This window comes from Colius striatus, chromosome 4 (genome assembly GCF_028858725.1).
Source record: "Colius striatus isolate bColStr4 chromosome 4, bColStr4.1.hap1, whole genome shotgun sequence".
Taxonomy (NCBI): Eukaryota; Metazoa; Chordata; class Aves; order Coliiformes; family Coliidae; genus Colius; species Colius striatus.
Window position 1 is genome coordinate 29,076,916 of NC_084762.1, and position 19,409 is coordinate 29,096,324.

At 38.7% G+C, this 19,409-nt stretch overlaps 1 protein-coding gene across 4 annotated transcripts in view; it reads left to right on the forward strand.

Moving 5' to 3' along the window:
- Nucleotides 1-19,409, forward strand: part of LOC104554014 (poly(rC)-binding protein 3) — a 513,107-nt gene that overhangs the window by 232,030 nt on the left and 261,668 nt on the right. For all 4 annotated transcript variants that reach the window (XM_061994937.1, XM_061994938.1, XM_061994939.1 and 1 more), the window contains exon 4: nt 4,546-4,655. The gene's annotated coding sequence lies outside the window, so the exon portion shown is untranslated. The remainder of the gene's footprint in view (nt 1-4,545; nt 4,656-19,409) is intronic.

A 19,409-nucleotide genomic window follows, 5' to 3' on the forward strand; every position in this document is an offset into this window, starting at 1 on the left:
TAAAAGAGTTAGTCATGATGTTCTCTTAAAGAACAGTTTCCTTGATTTGCTGTGCCTGAAACCAGGTCATTCTAATCCTCTCTCTCCGGATCATTTCCTGCGTTTCTGCACACAGGAAGCAAGTGCTTGCACTGAAAACTGAAGTGTAGGTCAACAGAGCCCTGCAAAGCTGATGCAAATTCCAAGAGAAAAAACAGTTGCTGAGGGAATATTAAGCAACATGAGAGTGATGGCTTTATTTTCTCGATGGCTCTCCTGCTTGTATTTGCAGAGGACAAAGGCTTGATGTTTACTCCTGTCATGGTTTAGCAAGGAGCTGGTTTTTTTGCTTGGTAACAGGGGGAGGGGGTTGCAGTGAAGACCCAGTAAAGAGTTTTTGGACTCTCCTCCGGCTCCTGGGTTCAGACCCACTTCAGGCCCGGCTGGGCCAATCTGGTGCCTCTGCGATCACTATTTAGGGACGGGAATTTGAAGTGCTGGTAGGAGGTGTAAGATGGAGGCGACCACGTGGACCCCACGGTCAGAGAAGGAGGAAGGAAGGAGGAGCACTAGATCAGAGACCTCTCTGCAAGCCGTGGTGAGAATGCAGGCTGTACCACTGCAACCCATGCAGGGCCATGGCAGGACTGAGAGCCACCAGCAGCTCCGTGTGAGTGCACCCAGATGGGGGAGAGACTGTGTGAGGAGGCGGCCATGGCCCAGGCCTTGCTGGAGAGCCTGTGTGCCGCAGAGCAGCCCCACATGAGAGGCACAGAGGAGATGCAGCCTTTGGGATAAATGCACATTGGAGCAGCCCATGCAGGGCTGCCGTGTGTGTGAGGTACCCCATGGACTTGCAGGGAGGACTAATGCAGAGCCCACCTGCCCTGAGGAGAGACAAAAGGCAGAAGCTATCGGGAACAGACTGACTGAAACCCCCACTGCCTGCCCCTCTTAGCCGTTCAGAGGGGGAGGAGGTAAAAACACTGGGATCAGGACTCTGAGCCCAGGAAGAGAGGAGGGGTGGGGAGAAGGTGGTCTTAAAGGGCTGGCTGGACTCTTCATCATTGTACCACTCTGTGTTGTGTTATGTTTGTTGTGTTTTGGGGGGTTATGGTTATGCTTTAGTTGGTGTTGCATTAAATTATTTTCTGTTTTCTTCCCCAAGCCGGAGTAGCCTGGTCTGTTTTGTCCTGGACCTTAAGTAGCAACTAAGCTCTCCCTGCCCTTTGGCAATCCTCAGGTCTTTGGTACTTGAGGCTAATCGTGGTCTTTTGTCCCCCTGATGGATCTAAACCACAACAACTCTACAATTAAAGATTCCAATTTGTCAGGTCTTATGAAGCCTCTGTGCCTCTGGGCCAGCTGTTTGATAGACTATACAGCTCAGTCTTGCAGAGCTGTTCTGACAGAAGAGGAAGTAAATCACTTCCTAAACCCATAGTTTCTCTAATTGTGTCACTCCCTGTTAACTGTACTTTAAATAATTCATCAGTGAGGAAGATCAAAGGCAGAAAAGGTTTGAGCTGCTACTAGAGGTGTTCCTTTTTTACATCAGAATATAGAACAGCATCAATATATGTTTAAATAAGTTGAAACCTAATTATCTTAGATGATTTTAAACTGTCTATTTTAAATTATTCCTTCATAGTCACCTGAAAATCACCTTTAAAGATTCCAATTAGGAACTACCAAGAAGGTTTGGTAATTTTCCACTTTGTTTATATTTTATAAGATTCTCTATTTCTATCATTATTATGTTGTCTCTTTCTGTTACTATTTAGAGAGCAGTTGGAGTATCACACCAGGTTTTGGGTTCTTTTTGGAAAATTTTGACAGTGTTTTGAAGGTTTGGGGTTTTTTTGTTTGGGTTGGTTTTTTTTTTTTTTTTTGCTTTACTACTTTGCTTCTCTCTTGCTATGATTTTCTTTGAAAACAATATTGTGTTTGCCTAGTGACAGTGAAGTGGTAAGTTGTTCTCAGCTATCAAACAGGAAACTTCAATTTGGGTTTGACCTAGAAATGTTTAATGGCAATGTCTTTCTCAGTGTCAGATAGGAAGGCTGAGGAAGTGGGAAGTGATATGAGATATTAAAAAGGACTCTGCCTCACAGTGCATGAAAAAATAAAATCTCATGAGAGATAAAACAGGTCATTCATAATTTGTTAGTGAGCAATAAGGAAAAATAAACTTTAACTGGTAAAGAGATTGATAAAAGCAAGGTAACATGAAGTAGAATTTTATCTTATGGTAACAGACACTACTTTTCCTCCCAGGAGAACTAGGAACCACTGTATAGAAAACAAAAGTATTTGCTGTCTGCAGAACAAGTTACAGGGGATGGCAAACTCTGCTAGCATTTCCAAAGAGATGACTGAAGTTACTCCACCCTGTGCATTTGATCTGTGGGTTCAGAGCAGCCAAAGTCAACCAGGAAACTCTCTACCATGTTGAACAAATCTTGTCAGGCCTTTGCTCAGACAAACATTGCGGGACATTAGCATCCTAGATAATTACCTGCTACTATTCAGTTCTTGGTTTTGAGCGAATACAGGGAGAAAGTCATAGATGAGTCATACCATGCCACATGGTAGAAGACTTGATTTTGGCATAATAATACATTTTGAACATTTTGTTAATTTTTCTCTTTCCATCATGTAGTGTTATGGGATGTATTTATTAAAGTTGTGCCCAAACATGAAGAACACTAAGTAGTCTGCTTTTCTTGCTTTGGTTATGAGTGCTGTTCTGGCATGCTGAAGGGTGGAATTGCTAGGATAAAGACGAGGATCTTGTGGGCATGATGTTGCCTAAACTTACTACTTGATTGCACTAATTTCTGCAGATAAGCTTTAAAATCTGCAAAGTGCTTATTCCTCTTCAGACAGTCACACTATCTACTCAGTCACACTGAGTAGCTGTTAGGTTCACTTTGTTGTAGTTATTAACATATTTCTATAGTGATATCTATGTACATAGCATAAGGTGTTAGTTTTATTTTGAGTATTTTTAAAATATTTTCTTATTTCCTGGTCATATGTCTCTGGTTGTGTGGTTCGTGTGCATTTGATTGTGAGAGTTGTAGAAGTCATTACACCCTGATACCTTAAGGCATCCATATATTACTCTTCTTTCTCAAGGCTAGACACTCTGTACCCTTTTCATTACATAATTGATGGGTTTTGCTCATAGACATGGACTTAATGTTGCATAGATATAGATAACATTACAGGTTTTCATATTTTGTCTTCACTAAAAGGCTTTTGTCTCAGAGCACAGCAGCTGTTCAAGTAATATTCTCAAAAGACTATTCCATTTCTCAGAAGAGGAATCTGATTTTCTACAATGCTACTGACTGTCCATGAATAATTAATTATTATTTCAGTCTACTTCTATTATTACATGCAGGCTGCGGTGCTTATGAAATTTATTTAATAACAGTTTTAGCTGGGGTTTTTTGTGGATGGAGTAATAGTTCTTGTTAGCATTTGGAAAGTTACTGCTGTTAGCTTACATTGGTATAACTTCCAGTCAACCAGCATGTTTATCTCAGCTTACTTATCTTACAGTCAGGATTTATGCCAAACCACAATGATAACTAGGGCAAGCAGGACTGCTAGATGTAGTGCAAGTAGGCTCTAATCCCATGGACACATATTTGAGTGGAATAATTCTACATTTCTCTGGAGTTCCTCTCTACATATCACATGGCTGAGATCTGATTCCACTTCCCCTGGCACTTTAGTCAAATAAACAGCAATAACTGTAATCCAAGTCAAACTAGAATTTCACATCTGAATGACACAGTGTGAAGAAAGTGATAGTGTTTGTGGATTATCTCTAGATTTTACTAGAACTCCATGAACAGTAAACAATACATCTATACATTCAAAGAAGAACTTACATTATAAAGGTGAAATTAATCAAATATAACTAGGATAGCTTTAAAATGTTAAAAATTAGAAAAGAATAGTAGTATTCAAAATGATAGTTGCTGAAAAATCTTGTCTTCACAGTGAAATTAATGTCAGGAGAACTTTACAATTGTCTAAAGCAGTGATAGGGACTATTATGTGAGCTTTTGAAAGTAATTCAGAGATAAATGATTATTAATAAAATAAACTAGTTTTTCATTACTGATGAGGATTTAGAGATATTTATCAGGAGTGGGACGTGTCATCAAGAAAGAAGTCATATTTACTGTTGACAAAAGTCTGTTCTAGAGCTTTGCAGAGCTTGCAATGGCATAAAGACTTCTTGGGTAGGTAGCAATAGAGAGGACAGTTTGTTTAATAAGATTGAGGAAGAAGCAGGGGATTTTACAGTCTCCAATGTCCTGAATAAAGAATCTTCATTATGTTCATCATAACTGAATTTTATCCCTTCACTCTAAATAGCACTGCAGCTTGCATGCATCTAATCACACAAGGAGACAGGAGGTTTCATCCTGCTCATTTCCATCTTCACTCAAGTTCAATTTGGCCTGAGATTATGATAATTCACAATACATTCTATTAGAAACATTAAACAGAAAAATGACAAATCCATGTCCTTGTCTACAACAGTTGTTAGAAGCTGATTATCTGGGAACCTATGAAGAGAAATAAACAGGAAAATAACAGAAAAATCAGGAAGGTCTTTGAAGTGAGAGAAGTCTGACACACAGAACAGTAAGGTATGTATGCACTCATTTAATATGTACCACTTGCAGTAAAGGTGAAAATATTTTAATTAATTTGCTTTCCCTAGAAGAATAAGATCTGAATAATGGTGACCTCCTTCTTGCAGAAGTTAATCTAACTCCAAGACTAGAGGTAACCCATGAATAGGCATGTTTTTAAGAGAGTTCACAGAGGCGTGCAGAGAATGAGGAAGTCCCTGAAGAAATATGTATGATCAAGCAGGTATGTCGAGTTTGGTATGAGTAAGGAGAAACACTTCAGAGATTGCCTGGATGCTATGACCTTAAACAAGGACCTTTCAGATGAAAGCCCACTTTGATACCGTCAACTCACTTTGGGTTTGACTTAGCTTTAACCTAACATAAGTGGATAATACAGCACTGGCTTTGTGAGGATGACTCAGCTTTTAGAAGTCCTAAGAGATCTAAGTGAGACTCCGTGCCTTAAAATACAATAAAAGAAATGTTAAACCCTCAAGTCCTACAAAGTGTTCTTTATGACCAGCAGACAGATATCTATGGTGAAGGTCCAAACATGAAATCTTAAACTGTCGTAGCTGCCAAGAATCACTCATAGAGACAGGTTCAGTTCATGGTGCAGCAGACCAGAGAGTTTCTTGACAAAGCCTCCCCCTAATATACTCTTATCCCCTGACCGCGCACAGTTTATTCTATGTTAATTGGGTAAAAGTCTCAAAGCACGTGCCTATGCTAACATAATGATTGGCTAAGATATGTTGTTCACGCACTGCTCTTGCTGCTTCTTTGGTATGCTCGCATCCTATTTTTGTGCCTCAGTTCTTCATCTTATTACTTCTTTCTCAGGGCTGTTTATCTGTGTGCTTCGAGGGGAGAGCTGTGCCTCAAGGCTATAGCTGCCCGCAGCAAAATCCTCTCCCACATTAAACCAAATATAATATAAGCTTCTGTAGGATTGCTTGTGACCAATATGAAGGTACAGATTCTTAAAATTACATTCTTATGAAAGGGGACTCGGGGCATGGAATCAGATACCTGAGCCTCTCATTCAGTTGCGTTAAGAAGTTTGATGACCCCTTCCTCCTCAGTATCTCTTGTGTATATTAAAAAATAAAAAAGGAAAAAAGAAAAAAAAAAAAAAAAAGCCAATAGATCCTGCTTTCAACAGAATAATAAGCCTGGAAAGCTGAGGATTTTTTTTTTCCCTTGTCCTGTTAGAAGACTTGAAATATTAAACCATTATTTCCTGTAAGGTCTTAGGAGTAATTCTCAGTAGAAACAGAACATCAATACTAAAGATTAAAAATTGTCTGATGTATAAGTAACTATTTATCTTGTTTTCCTCCTCAGTAGTCAGTGTAGTTAATTTTTCCTACAGTTGGATAGAAATGTCATTTTGTTTCTATCTGCAATCACTTTTTACACATTTTTTCCATTCACAAATATGGATCCAATTTATCATTTAAGGTTTTGTGGGGTTTTGTATTAGCTGCCTGGGACTGAGTATGAGGGGAGAGCAGCAGATGTCATCTACCTTGAGTTCAGCAAGGCTTTTGACACCGTCTCCCATAACATCTGCATCAGAAAGCTCAGACAGGGTGACTTATATGAGGGGACAGTGAGGTGGATCAAGAGCTGGCTAAATGAAAGAACCCAGAGGGCGGAGATCAAGTTGGATGGCAGTGGAGTTCCACAGGGTTCCATTCTGGGGCCAGCCTTCTTCAACATCTCCATCAACAACCTGGATGAAGGGACAGAGTTTACCCTCAGCAAGTTGGCTGATGACACCAAACTGGGAGGACTGGCTGATTCCCCAGAAGGCTGTGCTGCCATTCAGAGGGATCTCAACCGTCTTGAGAGTTGAGCAGAGAGGAACCTCATGAGGTTCAACAAGGACAAGTGCAGAGTCCTGCATCTGGGGAGGAACAACCCCACACACCAGTACAGGCTGGGGATTGATTTTTTGGAGACCAGCTCTGCAGAGAGAGACCTGGAAGTGCTGGTTGATGATAAGTTAAACATGAGCCAGCAATGTGCCCTCGTGGCCAAAAAGGCCAATGACATCTTGGGATGCATCAAGAAGAGTGTGGCCAGCAGGTCAAGGGAGGTTCTGCTCTCCCTCTACTCTGCCCTGGTGAGGCCTCATCTGGAGTCCTGCGTCCAGTTCTGTGCTCCTCAGCTCAAGAGAGACAGGGAACTTCTGAAGAGAGTTCAGCACAGGGCTACCAAGATGATCAGAGGACTGGAGCATCTTCCTTATGAGGAAAGGCTGTGGGAACTGGGGCTGTTTAGTCTAGAGAAGAGGAGACTCAGAGAGGCATCTCACTAATATTTACAAGTATATAAATGGTGAATTTCAGGAGGTCGAGCCATCCCTTTTTTCTATTGTATCTAGCAACAGGACAAGGGTTAATGGGATGAAGCTGGAACACAAAAGGTTCCATTTGAACATAAGGAAAAATCTATTTCACTGTTCAGGTGAGGGAGCCCTGGCACAGGCTGCCCAGGGAGGGTGTGGAGTCTCCTTCCTTGGAGGTCTTCAAAACCTACCTGGACATGTTCCTGTGTGACCTGATCTAGGTGGACCTGCTTCTGCAGTGGGGTTGGAGCAAATGATCTTTAGAGATCCCTTCCAATCCCTACCATTCTATGATTCTATGACTCTCTAGGCATGCACTTTTGGTAGTTCTTTGTAGTCTTAGTATCCTGCTGTGCCCACACTTGGAGCTTGTCCCTCTGTAACATTTGCTGTCTACATCTTCATGTTCACCTTTTAAAACTCTTTCTTTTTAGGACTGAAGTAATTTATCAGAAATAACTTGCAGCACTTGCATCTTATTAAGAAATACTCTGAGCTTATCCTTTACAACTGATAATAATGACAATAATTTTCATTTGCACAGAAATTCATTTCAAAGCTTCTAACAAAGTGGTGTGCAGTGACAGGTGAAGAATTGTAATTCCCTTACTAAATTGCAGTCATTTCAAAGGGTCAAAATAAGCAGCTGTTTAATAACCTTATTCTCATGGAAAGTTGTGTGAAAAGTTGTAACATAAGAAATTGTGTTTCCTATTTAATGCGTCTTAATAGAGAAAAAATCTTCAATGGAGTAATCGTTTTCAGCATTCTCCAGCAGTTATGATTCACTCCTAGCAGGATATGAAAATGCAAGTAATGGAGAAAGATTCCTCATTGCCACAATACTTTTGGAAGAGAAGCCACTCATCAACCTCAGATAACATGGCTTTTGTATGTAATGCCTTCAGGCACATGTGGTTGGATGCAGAGAATCTAAGTAGACTTAGGAGACATGAAGATGAACTATTTACTCATAATCTTCACTCAGAAAGGTATTATAAGCAGATGATAAATCAGAAGTATTCTTTATGTAGTCACTTTTAAATTATGCTCAGGAGTGATTTTTTAAGGTTGCACTTGTAATCAGAACAATCTTTAATTCAGTCTCCTGAAAGGTTGATTACAAAATGAGTACAGCTATGGAAAGAAGAGATAATCATCTTAAAACAGTGAGGAAGACATCAACTCTTCTCTCAGAGGCAGCTCAAGACTTTGTAACAGTGTAGAGAGAGCTCACTACTCCTGATGCTGCCAGGGGCAAGGTATCAGCTGCAGTTGCTTAGGGAGACCATCTCCTCCCTGCAGTAGCCATCATATTCTCCAGCTCAGTCTCACCATCTGTGGTAGCAGCAGGACCAAAGGGCTTTTCAAAGGAAAGAAACTGCATGTGATACTGACATTGCTGGATCCCTTCTTTAGCCTTGGCCACCTTACTAGTCTGCTACAACAGATATCTTTTACTTACACCTACAGTAAGGCACATGTGTGCTGGATGACTGTTGTAAAACCAGTGTGAATTGTGCATCATGGCAAAATTAGAATCCGTAGTTGTCCCTTTGAGGGCATCTGGTTTTGATGACACTTCCTCTAAAACATTTAGGGGAAAACAAACTTTTTTTCCTAATAGTTTTCCTGGTTTTGAGGTGGACTGAGAGGCCTGCAGTGTGTTCCAAAGCATGAAGGGGTAAAGGAGCTCAATTTAGAATGCAAATCGTGTTGGAGAAGTCCAGTGTTCCACTACAGAGAAGCAGAGATTATTAGTAAAGTTGGTGCTAAAGGAAATACATATTTCAATGTGGAGGATGGATTTCTTTTTAATTCTTGATTATGAAAGTTTTGGGAACATAAACACAGTACACAAGGCCTAGGAAAAACCCCTATCAAGCAGCAAGAAATTAACATAATTCTTATAAGACTACTTCTGTCCTGATTAATGTCATTTCACAGAGTTTTATTAATGCAGCGTGGACATTTAAAATGAAAAACAAACAGCCAGTTTTGCTTCCTTCCCTGTTGTATGGAACCTTTGACATTTTTCATTTCTCCCATCTATAAACATTGTTCCAATAAAATAACAGATTGCTTAGTTTTATGTGAATTCAATTTCCTAGAGAACTAGAGAAGTCTTTAGTCCTTGAGATTAACCATCCCATCTAGGTTGGATTTGTTTTGTCACAGTGCTAGTGCTATGATAGCTAGCTGATTTAGCAAGCATTCTTTGTCCCAGGCAATGAAAGAAATTTGTTATAATTTCAGGTTCTGTACATGGATGTCTGCATGTGCATATGTTTATATCTATTTAAATATACATACACAAATTTGATTTATATAATTGAAGAAATCCTCAGGATGATAGAACTTCTTCTGCATTTCCTCTCTTGTTTTCTGTTTCCTCAAAGGTAAGACTACTACTGTTTCTTTCTTCCAGCAGAACTTGATATAAAGAGCTAGAATTTAGGTTTTCCTGAGGCTCAGAAAGATTTAGTTTAGTTTTAACTTCCTTTGACCTCTAGATTATAAGATACAGTATCTTAGAGCAACATAGTATTTACGAGAGAAAATGATGAGAATTTTTATGATGGGAGGAAGCAGTTGGAAAAATTCATCTGGTGCTTCTTACTGTTACAGAACACTTCACAGCACCTCATGAATGCATCATACTTCTATTTCAGGGTACACCTCCTGGCTAGTAAAGAGCTGCAGGACATACCCAACACAGAATGTTCAAATGCTTTGAACTTTGCTAGGTCAGAACTCTTTCAAAGGATGAGGATGACTAAGCAAGGGCTGTGTGCATGGGCAAGGTACACCTCTCACATCCCATCTACTTTTAATGTAGCTTTCTGAAAACAGGCTAAAAGATGCAGTTTGGTGTTTTTCCTCTTTCATATAAAAACAGATGGTAGATTTTTTTTTTAACTGTTCCCTGAAGGTGTGGAGTTTGCAGCTTAAGCTGTACTAGACAAACTCTCAACTTAACAGAACAGTCTTCTGTCCCTAATATATTCTTTTCAGGTGCAAATTGTACCTGACAGTGCACTGAGGGTGGAGGTAGAAAATGGTGAGAGATCTTGTTGTTTATGTCACTCCTTTGAACTTCTGTTGATTTTGATATGGCGTGGCACTTTAGAAAAAAAATTATTTTGCTCTTCAACTGTAAAGAGTAATCATAGGCATTACAGCTGTTTTTCAATTGTGTATGGATGCAGCTCAGTCTCATTCTGCATTTATTCAATTCAGAAGGAAGAAACACATCTTTCTTTGTCTTCTATGTACAACAGGCATCCATAGATGCTCCAGCACAAGATGCAGATACTGATTCTTACAAGAATCTGACAGATCAGTGATCAGGCCAATGATGAAGAATTTTCCATCCTATGTTCCATCTACAATTTTGCTGGCACTTTATTTACTTGCATTCAGAATGTGTTAGAGAAATCAGAACATCAAGGTCCGCCAAAAAAGAAGATAGCATTTTTGGCTTGAGAAGTTCTTCAGTTGCTAGAGTCTTGCCTTTTCTTACAATTTTCTAGGCATCTGCTGCTGACAGTGGTAGCAGGATCTTAGATATTATCTTGACTTTAATAAGATTATTTGTAAAATTGTTGATAATACCAAGCATAGAAAAGGGATATGTCTGATGTTCAGCAGATATGACGATGGATAACTTCAGTGTTAGTATTTGAAGAAAATAGTATGCCAGGATGAAGAAATTATGCCTTCATTGAAACACCTTGCCCATTTTGTAGTAAGGCAAAACTAAAATAAGTAGCAAGAGAAAATTTCCCTCAAATAGTCCTTGGTCAGACTGGGATATCTAGGGGACAAGCAGACACTGACCTATTGACATTTCCACCAGGTGTAAAAATAGCAATTTGGGATAATGCTTCTAAGGCAAGAGAGAAAACGTTCACATTCTTAAGTGAATAATTGGTTATCTTCTTTCTTAAATGTGTAGGAAATTAAAAACAAATGGAATGTCATTTAAATAGACTGCCAAGAAGGGAACTAGGGTAGTAGTATGTGTACAAACTGTGCAAATGTAAGAATTAAGTTGGAACTAGAATTCTTAACTAAATGAAGACGTGGACATAGTAGTGTACATCAACATCTTACTGGAAAGAAGACAATCAAAAATATCCTAATACCAAACATAAGAAAAATAAAGTAGAATAATAATACTATAGGTTAAAAGAGATAAGATTCAAACCACATTAGCCAACTTATCACTGCAATTTGTAAAATTGTAATCAATAGGGGTTGAAATTTAAGGCATGAACAGAAAGAATACTCAGACCATGTTACTGACTGTTTGACCAGAATGGCAGAACAAGAATGGCAGAACCATTCTGAGAGAAGGAGAAAGTAGTGAAAAATAATATGAAGTAATTTCAAGTTTTCGCATGTAAATTAGGCAAATGCCGTATCAGGACATGTCGTGGGTTTTGTGTGGAGTCGTTTCTGGTAATGGGGAAGGGGCTGTAAAGATGGCTCCTGTAAGAAGTTGCTCTAAACTTTCCCCACCTCTGGGGCTGAGCTAGTTGGATGCCTCCACAATCAATTTAAGGAGAAGAAGCCAGAAGAGAAGGATTCTTCCTGTTCTTCCTTCTTTTCCTTTTTTCCTGGCTGGTGGTGATGGAAGAAGTTGGAGGAGAGAGAAGCAACCCTGTGGACCCCAAGATCAGCGAGAGAAGAGTGGAGGAGATTTTCCTGCATCCTGTGGGGAAAAGGTAGATTGTCCCCCTGAACCCTGTGGAGAGGAACTGTGAAGAACAGATTTGTTGGCAGTTTGTAGAGGACCCCGTGCCAGGGGTAGTGACTGTGCCCAGAGGAGGTCGTGAATTTGTGGGAGGGAAACGTTGCAGCAAGAAGGTTCCTGGAATGCAGCAGGGGACAAACAAGTCCTGGAGGAGTTTGTGAGCAGAAGATGTAGCTGTTGGGAAGAATTCATGCCAGAGAGGTTTTTGAAGGACTGTATCCCATGGGAGAGACTCTGTGTTGGAGCAGGGGAAGAATGCAAGAGTCGTTCTTCTCTGAGTAGAAAGAAGTGGCAGAGACCATCTGTGAGAGACTGACCACATGCCCATTTCCCTATTCCCCCAAGCCATTGAGGGAAGAGGAGGTAGAGATATCAGGAGCAGGGAGCTGAGCCTTGGAAGAAGGGAGGGATGGTGGAAGGAGATCTTAAAGTGCTGGTTTTATTTTTCTCATAATCCTGCTCTATTTTTTCTTTCTGTGTTTTTTTTTTGTTTTGTTTTGTTTCTTGTAGGCAGTAGAATAAACTTTCCTTACTTTCCTCTCTAAGTTGAGTAGCCAAGTCTATCTTTCCCCAAACCATAATTTGCAGTGAGCCCTCCCTGCCCTTGTCTCGATCCACAACATCCTTGGTTATCTTTTTTTTCCTCCAATCTCTCTTTTTTTCCTCCAATCTCTCTTTTTTTTCCTCCACCATCCTAACAAAGGTGGGTGTGGGACAGTGAGCAAAAGGCTGCACAGTGCTTTCGTTACTAGCTCAGCAAAACTATGACTGGACGTGAAGTGGAGACATAAGTCTTAGGTGCTCGCAATGATTGTTTCATTTAGAGCTGCTGTTCAGAGTACCCACAGAAGAAAATTCAAGCCTTGAATAAGTTTTTAGCAATGTAAGGAATGGCCTGGTGTGAAATCTTACGTTTGAAACATCCTATCAGCGTTGTCATCACTACTGTTTTAGGAATGGGCATCTTTTCAACAGCAGCAGGTGGCAGAAAAATCACTTGCTTCCATTCAAAAGGTGAGCCATATGAGAAAACATCATTAATAGAATATAAAAAAAGCAGTTGTGTGAGTTACCTTTGGCATGAAGATTACTAAGAAACATTACCTGGAAATAAAGCACTAGAGCACTAGACTGAAAAAGGATAAAAGTATGGCTGATCAGAACAGTAGTGGTTACTAGAAGAAAGTGTCTTTTTGACAGAAGAAATTGAATCCAAATTGCGAAAAAAGAAAGGATCTTAAATTTCGGCCTGTTGCACAAAAGTGTAGACAAAAGAAGAGTTGGAAGAAGAAGTAGTTAAAGGAATCAGAACTTTGATACCTATCCACAGCCAGGAGCAAGAAGCCCTTCAGGGAGGGTTTAAAAGGTCAAGCATAAAGAAGAAACACTTGAGGAAGGAACAGAAGTATAAAAGAAGCAGGAGTACATAGCTGACAGGCCAAAACAGCTCTTTACATTAGCTCTCACTGCTGCAATGACCAGATTGATTCTCACAGCAAAACCTATTTTTGGGGAAGGGCACAATTGTGGCTTTGTGCGGAATTGAAATGTCATACATCTTGTAGCAGAATTGGAGGAAATTAACAGAATACAAGGACTGGACAGTATTCACAAAGCATTCCAGAATAATACAGGGATAAAATAGCTTAATAGTAGCAGAGTGTAACATCTTGTGATTGTGGGAGGATAGTGTGAAGCTCATCTTTGAAAAAAGGTTTAGGTGAAATCTGGAAAGGGTAGTCCTATAACTTACACTCTGAGTAACTAGTATAAACGACAGACTTGGTGGACATCTGTATAAATATGGTCTGCTTAGAAAAAAAGTTGGTATGGTTACTGTAGAAGAATTTTATCTTCAAATCTTTTCTAGCTTAAGTGGTCAGCGAGTATGTGGTGATAATTGACTCAACTGATATAGTCTGGTTGGAATCTTAAGTCTATTAAGAGAGACCCTTGAGACAATTAAACTGCCATATGAGAAGAATGTGGAATGACTTCTGTAAAAGAAACAACTAAGTGGGCTGGGACTTCTCTTCCATGAAAAGGAATGATTGAGGTGAGATCTGATACAAATCTATGAAATTGCAAGTGTGATAGAAGGATGAATAATACTGATTGCTCATTGTCCCTTTTAGTACAATAACCAGAGGCCATAGAGTGATTCTGGTAGAAGTCAGGTTCAAAACAAACAAATGGAAGGTGATTTTCATCCACAGTGTTGTAGATATACAACTCCTCAATAGAGCATGTTCTGAATGCAAAAGACAGGCTCAACTGGAAAACTGACAAAACACTTACACCAGAGATCTATTGGAGATTGCTCGTGTTAAATGTTGGTCATTACACAGGCTCTGCTGTGTCTCAGCTAGGATTATCAGCATTTTGTAGGTACATCTTGCCTTATTTATATACTTCCTCTCAAGTCTGTTAATTTCATTTATGCTTTGTAACATTGGAAGATGAAAGCCAGCTAATATAATCATAGAATCATAGAATGATAGGGGTTGGAAGGGACCTTTAGAGATCATCTAGTCCAATCCTCCTGCAGAAGCAGGTTCACCTAGATCAGGTCGCATAGGAACATGTCCAGGTGGGTCTTGAAGACCTCCAAGGAAGTAGACTCCACAACCCCTCTGGGCAGCCTGTGCCAGGGCTCCCTCACCCTCACAGTGAAATAGTTTTTTCTTATATTTAAATGGAACTTTTTGTGTTCCAACTTCATCTCATTACCCTTTGTCCTGTTGCTAGCTACTATAGAAAAAAGGAATGTCCCAACCTCCTGACACTCACCCTTTAGATATTTATAAATATTAATAAGATCACCCCTCAATCTCCTCCAGACTAAACAGCCCCAGTTCCCGCAGCCTTTCCTCATATGAATGATGTTCCAGTCCCATGTTGAAACTATTGATAATCAGAATGATGACTGATGAAAATGAATACTCCTAGTAACAAGACTTTATTATTTTTGCTGAGGGAAACAGAATGAAAGCTCTGGGTTTTACATCTGTTCACAAATTTTTGTATAATTAAGTAATCACCATTTCATTTAAAATATAGTATCTGATTGTTAGTGCTCTTTTAAAAGATTTTATCTTAATTTCATTGTAGTGGAAACTAGTTCAAAGTCTAATTTCCAAATTTTCATCATTTCTATGATTAGAATGTGATGGAAAGTATTTATATAGTTTCTGATCTGGGAAGCAGTTGATATTTTTTTTTATTTCAAGGGTGTTTTTAAGCAGAATATAATTTTACATAGTGTGCTGGAAAAACAAATCCCTTCATTTTCAAAGAAGTTTTAAGCACTGCTATGATTCAGGATAAGCTACTCTTACTAAGAGCAAAAGACCAAATGGATTAATTCAAAATTGAGTACAATTATGAAATATAGTAACGGCTGTGTAAAAAAAAAGTACAGAAATAAAAAGCAAACATAAAATACAAGAACTTGGGTTTGAGAATGAAGGGGTTACAAAGTGTCTTAAAAAAAAGGTAATGTTGACAATGAGTTGGGAAACTACAGGGCTTTCTTATGGGTATAAGAATGGCTGAGAAAATTCTGATACCGGTAACTTGATGAAAATAACCTTACACCAAAACAACCATGATGAGAGACAAACTGTGGCTGCTGTTATAAAGAAATGGATTCATTTGTGAGTCACTATTTAGAGTTTGATTTGATGCTTAGTTTTTTCCTTTGTGAAGGCAAAACTATGTCTTCAGAACACTTAGAAGCTATTTAGGAGGAATATAAATTTTATTTCTGCAAGTTCATCATGGAAAGTTTCTATTGGGTTTACAACAGTGCTTACTTTCTTGTAGTTTTGTCTGGATTCTCCTCAGTTTTTAAAGTGGATTTTTTTCAAGGTCCTTTCCTTTTTCACCAATCCAAATTTCCATGTACTTATATCCATATCTTAGGAGTCCTGTAGTTCCCAGGAGTTCTTTTTATAAGGTTTCTCTCTGCCATTTCATTGATATTTATATGTCTAAGCAAAGTTTAATAATGGAAATTAAGTGAACAGAGCACTGCAATGTAGGAGGCTGAGAAAGACACTGTCCTATTCTGAAAGGGAAACATATCTTTGTTGCTGCTAAAAGGGAATGGAGGAAGCATTTTTTAAATTTGTCCCTATTCATTTGTACCTTTCTTTCCCTAGTATCCTGAGGAACGTATCTGTCTACAAACCTATGATGTCATGTGCCATTGTCAGTCAGTTGCTTCTTAACAATGACTTAGACTGTCATATGTAAAGATAAACTTGTTTTTCTCTTTAGCCAAAATTTCAGTAAAAAGAATGGAAAAAGAAAAAAAAAAAAGAAGGATAGGGAGGAAGAAGAAGAGTGTGAAGAAGCTGTCAGGATCCTTCTAGCAGGGAAGAGATGATAGCCTTAGAAGAAAAATTAATCTTTCCCTTCTTTGCCAGTGGTTTTTCACCACAATCCTATAGCTCCATTTCTCAGATTCCTGTTGATCTCTAGTAATTTTTTGAGCTATAACCCTGGTGGTTGCATGGAGAAATTTTTAAAGCTATTACAGAAACTCAAAACCCAGATGCAACTACAAAGAATTCTCAATGCATTATTTAAAAGATAAATTATTAATTAGTTATTAGACATTAGAATACCTTTCTAGAGCAAGACTCAAGTTTTGACTCTCCAATGGTCACTGGAATCCCTCCCTCATACTAAATATTTCAATCGAAAACAAAAGACAAAGAAACAATCCTCTCATGTAAAAAAAAAAAGTTACTTTGCCTGTTAAGTCTGTGTATAACGAGTGAGCTAATGAAAGGATGTTGAATGATTTGGTTGAAGCCTGATCTTTCCAAAGGATTTCACAAAGGCTTTAGTTAATGCTGAATTCATTCTGCTGTCTCAGAGTGTTTTCTACTTCAAAAGTTCTGGTTCCCAAAAAAACTCAATATGATTAAGAAATTTTAAACAAATCTTCTCAGCTGTAGGGAACTGAATGCAAAAAAGTCCCCAACCCAAATGAATGATAAAAACTCCCTCTGATAGTCTTTCTTTTACATTGGTAAGAGGATAAAGATTTTTTTTGTAAATGTTATCTGAATTACTTAGAAACATTGGTTAATTAAGGTTCAAAAAAACCTGTTGAATAGGTGGGGAAAATATATAGTTTCCCTAACTCCCCCAGCAAGCTGTTAGACGTGGGAAAAGAAGGGCATCTAATTTATGCAGACTTGCTGAAATAAGGACTTACTGCTCAGGTAGGAGATTTTCTGAAATGTATTTATTATATATCAGAAGCCAGGTTAATGGAGAAAGCAATATTGTGAATAATTTCCAAGTTTTCACGAGTAAATAGGTTCTTTGATCTCTCTAACTTATCCACTTTTTGCTTGAACACGCAGCAGCAGTAATATTTTCTACTTGTCAACATTTACACGCAAAGCCCATTTTTTCATTCTGAAATACTTTGAATATTCAACCTGATTCTGTTTTGCAAAATCTGTAGTGGAAAGATTGGGATTCATAATCTGATTCTCTGATACTGTAATGATGCAGGAGTTATGATTAGAGCTCTTTCATAACAATGAAGAGACGAGAAGTTCATTCAGGCTTTTCTGAGGTATTGAAATGAGAAATATGTAACATATTTCAAAGAATTACTACAAAGAATCACAACTACCATTCTTCCAAAATACACAGCATCTCTTTGTCTTAGGTTATCAATGTTTATTGTACTGTACTTCCTTTCTTTCAACTTTACATGTAAGTATAACTGTATTTTAGTTCATTCTTTAATAACACGTAATCAGTGGGTATTTGCTGCATTAAGCATTTGATTTTCTGGGTATGAATATTGTCTTCCAGTCCTTTCAGACCTCTAATCTCTACACATTAGTCTGTTTCTATAGCATTGCAAAAAGTAAATCAGAAATCAGATACTCTAATACTCTAATATGCTGTACTATCACCTTGTCAGTTTTCAATTCTGTCACTCACTGTAAGCCCAAATTAAATTTCTTGCACCAGAATGGATGAAGTAAAAAATTATCCTGGCACTCCAAATCTGAAAATATTGTATTAGCAGATTGAGGTCAAGGATTAGCAACACGAAGAACATTAACAGAATGCTAATAGAAGCAACTTTTCCACCCTTCCTTTAACTTGAATATCCTGGTCACTCTGCAGTCATTTAGTAAGCCTGGGTCTTCATAATGGTGTACAATGGAGGCCGAAAAAGCACTGGTTTATAATTGACATTGGACACCAGCTATATATAAACTTCAGACTCAAAAAGTTTGCAGGGGAAATGTGGCAACAATGTCTTGAGTAGTCCAGAAACTTTCATTAGTCAGAAACATTTACAGGAACAGTAATCAAAGGAGACCATTGTACTAGACATCATACACAACGAACTAAAAAGACCCTGCCATTTTCTAAGAGCCTAAGGGCCAGTTGCTGAGTCTGACTGCTCAAGGGGCTGCTTTTTAGGCTGTGCTTCTGGCTGCCCTTCCAAACTACACAAAGGTGCAGGAGCAGACATTTATGCAATTTCCATTCTCAGTGATTTATGGAAATGTGTTTGGACCTTCAGCTGCTGACATCCACACAGTTGTCAGGGAGAGTCATGCTGATGGATTAGTTTTAGCATGTTCATTACTTCATATTACCAGTGCTGTTGGACTGCAAGGAAGGAAGTTTGGAGGCTGGATGAAGGCAAGTGTTTTGTCATACTTTTCTGCTCTGAGCCTGAGTTGCAGCTGGATGTGTGGATCAACACATGGAGAGACATTGGGCATGTCTGGACTAGAGCACAGGGTTGTATAAACCATTAATTCTTTTCTTCCTACTTCAACTAATGCATGATACAATTGTAAATCACCTTCCCTTCAGTCCTGTCCCTAGCTCTTTTGTATGCAACGTTCTGCGGGAAGTTTTGTTTCAGAGTAACTATAAGGAGATCTGCAGTGTATATTGAAGCTTATAGAAAGAATTAAAGAATATGTACAAAATATTTAAGAGGTTCAAACAAATAAGATTTTATCCTCTTTTGGCAATGGTTCAGACACATTGCTTGCAAATCATGGCTTGTGTATCAGCCTAGAGACTGTTGTCACTTCCTGCCTATGTATGGAAAACTAATTCAATAGGCTGAGTTAATCTGGTCTACAAGAATCAATGTGATTCTCTTCATATAGACTAGGACATTAGCTGAATCTCAGGCTCTCATATAAGGTAGTCATAATTAATCTGTCAGAATATAGAAATGTGATGACCAGAATCTTTATGTAAGTGTGGGAAAGACAAGAAGAAGAATGGGGAATATCTTGAGTTTTAAACAGTGACTTTTTCTGTTGTGTCTGTGAATTTAATCTCAGGCACTTGGCCTAAACAGTACGTTTTGGATTGGAGTGATTTGCCGAATAGGGAAAAGGGTATTGAGAGTTTTGAATAAGCTGAAAATGAGCTTGTATTTCAAATAGGATCCTTTTTGACCTTTTTCAAAAGATGAAGGATTTTTATAGGAGACTTTCAGCCCTATTTCTAGATGAAGCCAGTTCATAAACAAAGGTCAAACAAAGCCTCTAAATATTTTGGCATTTTCCTACTGCTGAGATGATATCTTCTCTTCAATCTTGCCATGAGTCAGACTTAATGAACAAATCTAGCAGGT